Genomic DNA, 11319 nt, shown 5'->3' with positions numbered 1-11319 from the left:
CTGAACCTCTGCTTTCCTGCTATCTTAATCCAATCAGTCTTACTCCTTTCCATGGCTGGCTTTATGCAAGGGCATCACCGTTGTCAGTGGCTACATCCCCTCCTCTCAGTGAAAAATATGCTCACATGCTCTGTCACAGCACGGCTAATCATTTGTCGGTTCTCGATCATGCTGGAATAGGATTCACCCTCCTTTTGCGTCTGTCACTAACGCCCAGCACTCGCGAGTTTGAAGCTCGAAACAGTCATTCAATCATTGAATCCTACTCGGAATACCACAGACAAGGTTTAGACTTTCCGGATTCTCTTGAATGCCACCATCATTCTAGCTTACACCACGAAGATTCCGATTAAGAGATCTAAGAGATATTCATTCTAGCTTATTTCATGTAGAACGGAAGTGTTTGTCAGGCACGTGTTCATAGGGGAGAATGGTGATGAGCGTCACACATAATCATCACCTTCATCACGTTCTTGGGTGCGAATGGATATCTTAGAAGCGAAATAAGATGAGTTGAATAGAAAACAGAAGTACTTTGCATTAATCTTTGAGGAACAGCAGAGCTCCACACCTTAATCTATGGAGTGTAGAAACTCTACCGTTGAAAATACATAAGTGATAGGTCCAGGCATGGCCGAGATGGCCAGCCCCCTAAAACGTGATCACAAGATCAGAATACAATCCAGGATCTAGGATGGTCCAAAAGATGTCTAATACAATAGTAAAAGGTCCTATTTATAATAAACTAGCCACTAGGGTTTACATGAGTAAGTAATTGATGCATAAATCCACTTCCGGGGCCCACTTGGTGTGTGCTTGGGCTGGGCTTGAGTGTTGCACGTGTAGAGGTCCTTCTTGGAGTTGAACGCCAGCTTTTGTGCCAGTTTGGGCGTTCAACTCTGGTTTTGGCTCCTTTTCTGGCGCTGGACGCCAGATTTGGGTAGAAAGCTGGCGTTAAACGCCAGTTTACGTCATCTATTCTTGGCCAAAGCATGGACTATTATATATTGATGGAAAGCCCTGGATGTCGACTTTCCAACGCAATTGGAAGCGCGCCATTTAGAGTTCTATAGCTCCAGAAAATCCACTTTGAGTGCAGGGAGGTCAGAATCCGACAGCATCAGCAGTCCTTCTTCAACCTCTGAATCTGATTTCTGCTCAAGTCCCTCAATTTCAGCCAGAAAATACCTGAAATCACAGAAAAACACACAAACTCATAGTAAAGTCCAGGAATGTGAATTTAACATAAAAACTAATGAAAACATCCCTAAAAGTAACTAGATCCTACTAGAAACATACTAAAAACAATGTCAAAAAGCGTATAAATTATCCGCTCATCACAACACCAAACTTAAATTGTTGCTTGTCCCCAAGCAACTGAAAGTCAAGTAGGATAAAAAGAAGAGAATATACTATAAATTCCAAACTATCAGTGAAACATAGCTTCAATCGTATGAGCGGGACTTATAGCTTTTTGCCTGTTGAATAGTTTTGGCATCTCACTTTATCCATTGAGGTTCAGAATGATTGGCGTCTATAGGAACTTCAGATTTCGAATAGTGTTATTGATTCTCCTAGTTCAGTATGATGATTCTTGAACACAGCTTCTTTATGAGTCTTGGCCGTGGCCCTAAGCACTTTGTTTTCCAGTATTACCACCGGATACATAAATGCCACAGACACATAATTTGGGTGAACCTTTTCAGATTGTGACTCAGCTTTGCTAAAGTCCCCAATTAGAGGTGTCCAGGGTTCTTAAGCACACTATTTTTTTTGCTTTGGACCTTGACTTTTACCGCTCAGTCTCAAGTTTTCACTTGACACCTACACGCCACAAGCACATGGTTAGGGACAGCTTGGTTTAGCCGCTTAGACCAGGATTTTATTCCTTTAGGCCCTCCTATCCACTGATGCTCAAAGCCTTGGGATCCTTTTTATTGCCCTTGCCTTTTGGTTTTAAGGGTTATTGGCTTTTTGCTCTTGCCTCTTGGTTTTAAGAGCTTTTGGCTTTTTCTGCTTGCTTTTCTTTCTTTTTTTTTTCTATTTTTTTTTCACCTATATTTTTTTTTCTGCAAGCCTTGTTCTTTGCTGCTTTTTCTTGCTTCAAGAATCATTTTTATGATTTTTCAGATTATCAAATAACATGTCTCCTAGTCATCATTCTTTCAAGAGCCAACATATTTAACATTCTTAAACAACAACTTCAAAAGACATATGCACTGTTCAAGCATTCATTCAGAAAACAAGAAGCATTGTCACCACATCAATATAATTAAGCTAAGTTCAAGGATAAATTCGAAACTCATGTACTTCTTGTTCTTTTGAATTAAAACAGTTTTTATTTTAAGAGAGGTGATGGACTCATAGGACATTCATAACCTTAAGACAAAGTTATTAACTACTAATGATCATGTAATGAAGACAGACACATAGATAAGCACATATCATAGAAAACGAAAAACAGAAGAAATAAGAACAAGGAATGAATCCACCTTAGTGATGGTGGCGTTTCCTTCTTGAGGAACCAATGATGTCCTTGAGCTCTTCTATGTCTCTTCCTTGTCTTTGTTGCTCCTCCCTCATTGCTTTTTGATCTTCTCTTATTTCATGAAGCATGATGGAGTGCTCTTGATGTTCCACCCTTAGTTGTCCCATGTTGGAACTTAATTCTTCTAGGGAGGTGTTGATGTGCTCCCAATAGTTCTGTGGAGGAAAGTGAATTTGAGGCATTTCTGGGATCTCATGGTGATGAGCTTCATACGCCTCTTGAGCTCCATGAATGGGCTCTCTTGCTTGCTCCATCTTCTTCTTAGTGATGGGCTTGTCCTCTTTAATGAGGATATCTCCCTCTATGTCAATCCCAGCCGAATTGCATAGGTGGCAGATGAGGTGAGGAAAGGCTAACCTTGCCATAGTGGAGGACTTGTCAGCCACCTTGTAGAGTTCTTAAGGTATAATCTCATGAACTTCCACCTCTTCTCCAATCATGATGCTATGGATCATGATGGCCCGATCTATAGTAACTTCAGACCGGTTGCTAGTGGGAATGATTGAGCATTGAATGAACTCCAACCATCCTCTAGCTACAGGCTTGAGGTCCAATCTTCTTAGTTGAACCGGCTTGCCTTTGGAGTCAATCTTCCATTGAGCTCCTTCTACACATATGTCCATAAGGACTTGGTCCAACCTTTGATCAAATTTGACTCTCCTTGTGTAGGGGCGTGCGTTCTCTTCCATGTTTGGCAAGTTGAATGCCAACCTCACATTTTCCGGACTAAAATCTAAGTATTTCCCCCGAACCATTGTAACATAGTTCTTTGGATCCGGGTTCTTACTTTGATCATGGTTCTTGGTGATCCATGCATTGGCATAGAACTCTTGAACCATTAGGATGCCAACTTGTTGGATGGGATTTGTTAGAACTTCCCAACCTCTTCTTTGAATTTCATGTCGGATCTCCGGATACTCATTTCTTTTGAGTTTGAAAGGGACCTCAGGGATCACCTTCTTCTTGGCCACAACATCATAGAAGTGGTCTTGATAGGCTTTGGAGATGAATCTTTCCATCTCCCATGACTCGGATGTGGAAGCTTTTGTCTTCCCTTTCCCCTTTCTAGAGGATTCTCCGGTCTTAGGTGCCATCAATGGTAATGGAAAAACAAAAAGCTTATGCTTTTACCACACCAAACTTAGAATTTTGCTCGCCCTCGAGCAATAAAAGAAAGAATAGATGAAGAAGAAGGAGAAATGGAGGAGAGGGAGGGTGGGGAGTGTTTCGGCCAAGAAGGGTATAGAGGGGTGTGTTGTGTGAAGTTGATGAAGAATGGAGGGCTTTATATAGGGAAGGGAGGGGGGAAAGGTTTCGGCCATATGGGTGGGTTTGGGTGGGAATTTGGTTTTGAATTTTTGAAGGTAGGTGGAGTTTATGAGGTAGGTTTATGGGGAAGAGTGGATGGATGTGAGTGGTGAAGAGGTGATGGGGAAGAGAGTTTGAGGTGATTGGTGAAGGGTTTTTGGGGAAGAGTGTTTATGGGGTTGTGTGAAAGAAAGTGGTGAAAAGAAGTGAGTGGAGGTAGGTGGGGATCCTGTGGGGTCCACAGATCCTGAGGTGTTCAAGGATATACATCCCTGCACCCATTAGGCATGTAAAAGTGCCTTTGCACACAACTCTGGGCGTTCAGCGCCAGGTTGGTGGCCATTTTGGGCGTTCAACGCCCATTTGTGTGCCATTTTTGGCGTTGAACGCCAGAACCATGCCTGTTCTGGCGTTCAGCGCCCAGAAGCTGCCCATTTTGGGCGTTCAGCGCCAGAACCATGCTCTGTTCTGGCGCTGAACGCCAGACAGATGCTCCTCCAGGGTGTGATTTTTCTTCTGCTGTTTTTGATTCCGTTTTTGATTTTTTTGTTTATTTTATGACTCCACATGATCATGAACCTATAAAGACATATAACTAAGAAAAATATAGTTAGATAAATAGAAATTGGGTTGCCTCCCAACAAGCGCTTCTTTAATGTCAATAGCTTGACAGTGGGCTCTCATGGAGCCTTACAGATGTTCAGAGCATTGTTGAAACTCTCCACACCAAACTTAGAGTTTGGATATAGGAGTTCAACACCAAACTTAGAGTTTGGTTGTGGCCTCCCAACACCAAACTTAGAGTTTGACTGTGGGGGCTCTGGTTGACTCTGCTTTGAGAGAAGCTTTTTCTGCTTCCTCTCCATGGTTGCAGAGGGAGATCCTTGAGTTTTAAACACAAGGGAGTCCTCATTCCATTGAAGGACTATTTCACCTCTGTCAACATCAATCACAGCTCTTGCTGTGGCCAGGAAAGGTCTTCCTAGGATGATGGATTCATCCTCTTCCTTTCCAGTATCCAGGACTATGAAATCAGCAGGGATGTAAAGGCCTTCAACCTGTACTAGCACGTCCTCTACTTGTCCATAAGCCTGTTTTCTTGAACTGTCTGCCATCTCTAATGAGATTTTAGCAGCTTGCACCCCATAGATTCCCAGTTTCTCTATTACAGAGAGGGGCATGAGGTTTATTCCTGAACCAAGGTCACACAGAGCCTTAAAGATCATGGTGCCTATGGTACAGGGTATTATGAACTTTCCAGGATCCTGTCTCTTCAGTGGCAATGTCAGTTGATCCAGATCACTTAGTTCATTGATGAACAAGGGAGGTTCAACTTCCCAAGTATCAATGCCAAATAATTTGGCATTCAGCTTCATGATTGCACCAAGAAACTTGGCAGTTTGCTCTTCAGTAACATCCTCATTCTCTTCAGAAGAGGAATACTTATCAGAGCTCATGAAGGGCATAAGGAGGTTCAATGGAATCTCTATGGTCTCTAGATGAGCCTCAGAGTCCTTTGGTTCCTCAGAGGGAAGCTCCTTATTGATCACTGGACGTCCCAGGAGGTCTTCCTCCTTGGGATTCACGTCCGCTCCTCTCCTCACAGGCTCGGCCATGGTGCTTATGTCAATGGCCTTGCACTCTCCTTTTGGATTCTCTTCTGTATTGCTTGGGAGAGTACTAGGAGGGATTTTAGTGATCCTTTTACTCAGCTGGCCCACTTGTGCTTCCAGATTTCTAATGGAAGATCTTGTTTCATTCATGAAACTTACAGTGGCCTTAGACAGATCAGAGACTAAGTTTGCCAAACTAGAAGTATTTTGTTCAGAGTTCTCTGTCTGTTGCTGAGTGGATGATGGAAAAGCTTTATTATTGTTAAACCTGTTTCTTCCACCATTATTAAAGCCTTGTTGAGGCTTTTAATCCTTCCATGAGAAATTTGGATGATTTCTCCATGATGAGTTATAGGTGTTTCCATAAGGTTCACCTAAGTAATTTACCTCTGCTATTGCAGGGTTTTCAGGATCATAAGCTTCTTCTTCAGAAGATGCCTCTTGAGTACTGTTGGATGCAGCTTGCATTCCATGCAGACTCTGAGAGATCATATTAACTTGCTGAGTCAATATTTTATTCTGAGCCAATATGGCATTCAGAGTATCAACTTCAAGAACTCCCTTTTTCATAGGCGTTCCATTGCTCACAGGATTCCTTTCAGAAGTGTACATGAACTGGTTATTAGCAACCATGTCAATAAGTTCTTGAGCTTCTGCAGGCATTTTCTTTAGGTGAATGGATCCACCTGCAGAAGTGTCTAGTGACATCTTTGATAGCTCAGATAAATCATCATAGAATATATCCAGGATGGTCCATTCTGAAAGCATGTCAGAAGGACACTTTTTAGTCAACTGTTTGTATCTTTCCCAAGCTTCATAGAGGGATTCACCTTCTTTCTGTCTGAAGGTTTGAACATCCACTCTAAGCTTGCTCAGCTTTTGAGGAGGAAAGAACTTGGCTAAGAAAGCCTTGACCAGCTTATCCCAAGAGTTCAGGCTATCTTTAGGTTGAGAGTCCAACCATATTCTAGCTCTGTCTCTTACAGCAAAAGGGAAAAGCATGAGCCTGTAGACTTCAGGATCTACTCCATTAGTCTTAACAGTATCACATATCTGCAAAAATTCAGTTAAGAACTGAAAAGGATCTTCAGATGGAAGTCCATGAAACTTGCAGTTCTGCTGCATAAGAGAAACTAATTGAGGTTTCAGCTCAAAGTTGTTTGCTCCAATGGCAGGAATGGAGATGCTTCTTCCATGTAAATTGGAATTAGGTGCAGTAAAGTCACCAAGCATCTTCCTTACATTATTATTATTTTTGGCTGCCATTTCCTCTCCTGTTCGAAAATTTCTGAAAGGTTTTCTCTGGATTGTTGTAATTTAGCTTCTCTTAATTTTCTCTTCAGAGTCCTTTCAGGTTCTGGATCTGCTTCCACAAGAATGTTCTTATCCTTGCTCCTGCTCATATGACAAAGAAGAGGGCACAGAAAAATAATAATAATAATAGAGATCCTTTATGCCACAGTATAGGGATCCCTGTGTGAGTAGAAGAAGAGGGGGAGACAAAGAATGTAATATAATGGAAGAAACACAACTGTGAGGAGGGTTGAGATGTGAGATAAGATGTTAGTAGATGAATAAATAAATAGAATAAGATGAGAGAGAAGGAATTTTCGAAAATAATTTTTGAAAAAGAGTTAGTTTTTTTTGAAAATAGTTTTTGAAAAATGTTAGTAATTTTCGAAAATTAAGATTTAAAAATTAAAATAATTAATAAATTAAAAAGAAATTTTGAAAAAGGGGGAAGATATTTTCGAAAATTAGAGAGGGAGAGTTAGTTAGGTAGTTTTGAAAAAGTTAAGAAACACACAAAAAGTTAGTTAGTTAGTTGAAACAAATTTTGAAAATATAAGAAGTTAGGAAGTTAGAAAAGATATTTTGAAATCAAATTTTTGAAAAAGATAAGATAAGAAGATATTTTGAAAAGATATGATTGAAATTAGTTTTGAAAAAGATTTGATTTTTAAAATCACAATTAATGACTTGATTCACAAGAAATCACAAGATATGATTCTAGAACTCAAAGTTTGAATCTTTCTTAACAAGCAAGTAACAAAATTGAAATTTTTGAATCAAAACATTAATTGTTATTGTTATTTTCGAAAATTTGATATAAAAAATAAGAAAAAGATTTTTAAAAAATATTTTTTTTAAATTTTCGAAAAAAACTAAGAAAAATGAAAAAGATTTGATTTTTGAAAAAGATGAGATTTTTAAATTGAAAATTTGATTTGACTCATAAGAACAACTAGATTTTAAAAATTTTTGAAAAAGTCAAATCTAATTTTCGAAATTTTAAGAGAGAAAAAGGGAAAGATATTTTTTTTATTTTTGAATTTTTATGATGAGAGAGAAAAACAAGAAAAATGATGCAATGCATGAAAGTTATGGATCAAAACTATGAATGTATGCAAGAATGCTATGAATGTCAAGATGAACACCAAGAACACCGTGAATATCATGATGAACATCAAGAACATATTTTTGAAAAACTTTTTAATACAAAGAAAACATGCAAGACACCAAACTTAGAATTCTTTAATGCTTAGACACTAAGAATTCAAGAATGCATATGAAAAATAAGAAACATGAAATATTTTTTATTTTTGTGATTTTCTAAATTCTTTTGGATTTTTATTTTATATTTTTCGAAAAATTATTTTGAAAAAGAAAAATAAGGATTCCAAAATTTTTAATATGAATTCCAGGAATCTTATGCTCTAAAACTCCAATCAAAGGGTCAGGTATGGCTTAATAGCCAGCCAAGCTTTAGTATATAATTACATGGACTGGAGTGATTAGTTGAATACCAATCCCAAAGCAGTTTGGGTATGGCTTTACAGCCAGATAGGATTCAACATATTTCATGAAACACTAGAATTCATTCTTAAAAATCCTGAAGAAAAGTATATTTTTGAAAATATTTTTAATTAAATTTTTTTTTTCGAAAACAAAGGAGAAATTTTTGAAAGATTTTTGAAAAATTTTTGAAAACAAAACAAAAAGAAAATTACCTAATCTGAGCAACAAGATGAACCGTCAGTTGTCCAAACTCAAACAATCCCCGGCAACGGCGCCAAAAACTTGGTGCACGAAATTGTGATGTCCAGGCTCGAACAATCCCTGGCAACGTGAGCAACTTGGTACGCGTAATTGTGATTACACTTTAATTCTGTAAAATTCATGGCTCTTTCTTTCCCTGGCAATGGCGCCAAGAACATGGCACCAATACCATGGTTCACAACTTCGATACAACTAACCAGCAAGTGCACTGGGTCGTCCAAGTAATACCTTACGTGAGTAAGGGTCGAATCCCACGGAGATTGTTGGTATGAAGCAAGCTATGGTCACCTTGCAAATCTCAGTCAGGCAGATATAAATTGATAATGATGTTTTCGAATAATAAATAATAGAATATGGATAGAGGTACTTATGTAATTCATTGGTAGGAATTTCAGATAAGCGAATGGAGATGCTTTTCGTTCCTCTGAACCTCTGCTTTCCTGCTATCTTCATCCAATCAGTCTTACTCCTTTCCATGGCTGGCTTTATGCAAGGGCATCACCGTTGTCAGTGGCTACATCCCCTCCTCTCAATGAAAAATATGCTCACATGCTCTGTCACAGCACGGCTAATCATCTGTCGGTTCTCGATCATGCTGGAATAGGATTCACCCTCCTTTTGCGTCTGTCACTAACGCTTAGCACTCGCGAGTTTGAAGCTCGTCACAGTCATTCAATCATTGTATCCTACTCGGAATACCACAGACAAGGTTTAGACTTTCCGGATTCTCTTGAATGCCACCATCATTCTAGCTTACACCACGAAGATTCCAATTAAGAGATCTAAGAGATATTCATTCTAGCTTATTTCATGTAGAACGGAAGTGTTTGTCAGGCACGTGTTCATAGGGGAGAATGGTGATGAGCGTCACACATAATCATCACCTTCATCACGTTCTTGGGTGCGAATGGATATCTTAGAAGCGAAATAAGATGAGTTGAATAGAAAACAGAAGTACTTTGCATTAATCTTTGAGGAACAGCAGAGCTCCACACCTTAATCTATGGAGTGTAGAAACTCTACCGTTGAAAATACATAAGTGATAGGTCCAGGCATGGCCGAGATGGCCAGCCCCCTAAAATGTGATCACAGGATCAGAATACAATCCAGGATCCAGGATGGTCCAAAAGTTGTCTAATACAATAGTAAAAGGTCCTATTTATAATAAACTAGCCACTAGGGTTTACATGAGTAAGTAATTGATGCATAAATCCACTTTCGGGGCCCACTTGGTGTGTGCTTGGGCTAGCTTGAGTGTTGCACGTGTAGAGGTCCTTCTTGGAGTTGAACGCCAGCTTTTGTGCCAGTTTGGGCGTTCAACTCTGGTTTTGGCTCCTTTTCTGGCGCTGGACGCCAGATTTGGGTAGAAAGCTGGCGTTGAACGCCAGTTTACGTCATCTATTCTTGGCCAAAGTATGGACTATTATATATTTCTGGAAAGCCCTGGATGTCTACTTTCCAACGCAATTAGAAGCGCGCCATTTCGAGTTCTGTAGCTCCAGAAAATCACTTTGAGTGCAGGGAGGTCAGAATCCAACAGCATCAGCAGTCCTTCTTCAACCTCTGAATCTGATTTCTGCTCAAGTCCCTCAATTTTAGCCAGAAAATACCTGAAATCATAGAAAAACACACAAACTCATAGTAAAGTCCAGGAATGTGAATTTAACATAAAAACTAATGAAAACATCCGTAAAAGTAACTAGATCCTACTAAAAACATACTAAAAACAATGTCAAAAAGCGTATAAATTATCCGCTCATCACCTCTAATGCAAGGAGATTTTCATCCTTACACTAGAAGAGTCAACTTTGATCAGAGATTGGATCAAGTACTCCCAGACATCTGTGTGGAAGGAGAACAGTGCAAAAGGGATTCCCAAGGCAAGCCCATTCAACTAAGAAGGGTTGACTGGCAATGACCAATTTGCATAGGTTAGGAATTTGATTATAAAAATGGAATTGGCATTGTAAGTATAGTCCTAAACAAACAAATTGACCATCAATCAAATAACAAGGTCAATACAAAATAACCAAGAGTATTTAGCTCCCGGGTCGTCTTCCCTAGGAGTTGCAATGAAGTGTACAATTATTGGCTATGAGAGAGAGCATGGGGAATTGGGAAAGCAAGGGAGCAAGAAATGTAAATAGCAAGAGAGCAATCAAACATGCAAGGAATGTAAATGGCAACTCTTGGCAAGAATTGGGGAATTTAGGATTCCTATCCTAGTTATGGACCACAAACATGGCAATTGTGTGGAGTCAATCCAAATTAGTCAATCCTCCTTGAGAATTAGTCAAAAGAGTGTAATTGGTCTCAATCCATAAGTCCTAGTCAACTCACTAATTAATTAGTGAATGACTAGCATCAATAGAAACCAAACCAATTAACTATTCCCACACAATGCGGAATGGACATCCACAACTCAATTCCACCCAAACACCCAAATTCTCAACCAAGAGTGTGAAAACTAAACATGCAAGAAATTAAACATCAAAGCAATAAAAGTCAAAAGCAATTAAATGCAAGGAAGGGAAATGGCAAGAAAGTAACTTAGCATGCAAGAAATTAAATGAAAGCAAATAAAAGTCAAGCAATAAACTTCAAATGCAAGAAACCTCTTGGCAAGTAATTGAGAACTAAGGCTACCTATCCAAGTCATTAACCATAAACATATGATGATTATGAAGAGTTAATCCTACTTAGTCAACCTTACATTGAAGATAAGTCAAATAGGCATAGTTAACTTCAATCCCTAAGTCCTATGTCAACACTAAGGGGTCACGTAGATTG

At 39.2% G+C, this 11319-nt stretch overlaps 1 non-coding gene across 1 annotated transcript; it reads left to right on the top strand.

Annotated features, from left to right (window-relative positions):
- The first annotated feature begins 6231 nt into the window (after positions 1–6231).
- Positions 6232–6339, top strand: LOC112781326 (small nucleolar RNA R71). Its single transcript, XR_003192109.1, has one exon. It is a non-coding gene; the product is annotated as a small nucleolar RNA R71 (small nucleolar RNA).
- The last annotated feature ends 4980 nt before the right edge of the window (positions 6340–11319 follow it).

Source organism: Arachis hypogaea, chromosome 19 (assembly GCF_003086295.3).
Source record: "Arachis hypogaea cultivar Tifrunner chromosome 19, arahy.Tifrunner.gnm2.J5K5, whole genome shotgun sequence".
In the NCBI taxonomy this organism is placed as follows: Eukaryota; Viridiplantae; Streptophyta; class Magnoliopsida; order Fabales; family Fabaceae; genus Arachis; species Arachis hypogaea.
The sequence above is the reverse complement of the archived record's forward strand: the minus strand, read 5'-3'. Positions and strand labels throughout refer to the sequence as shown.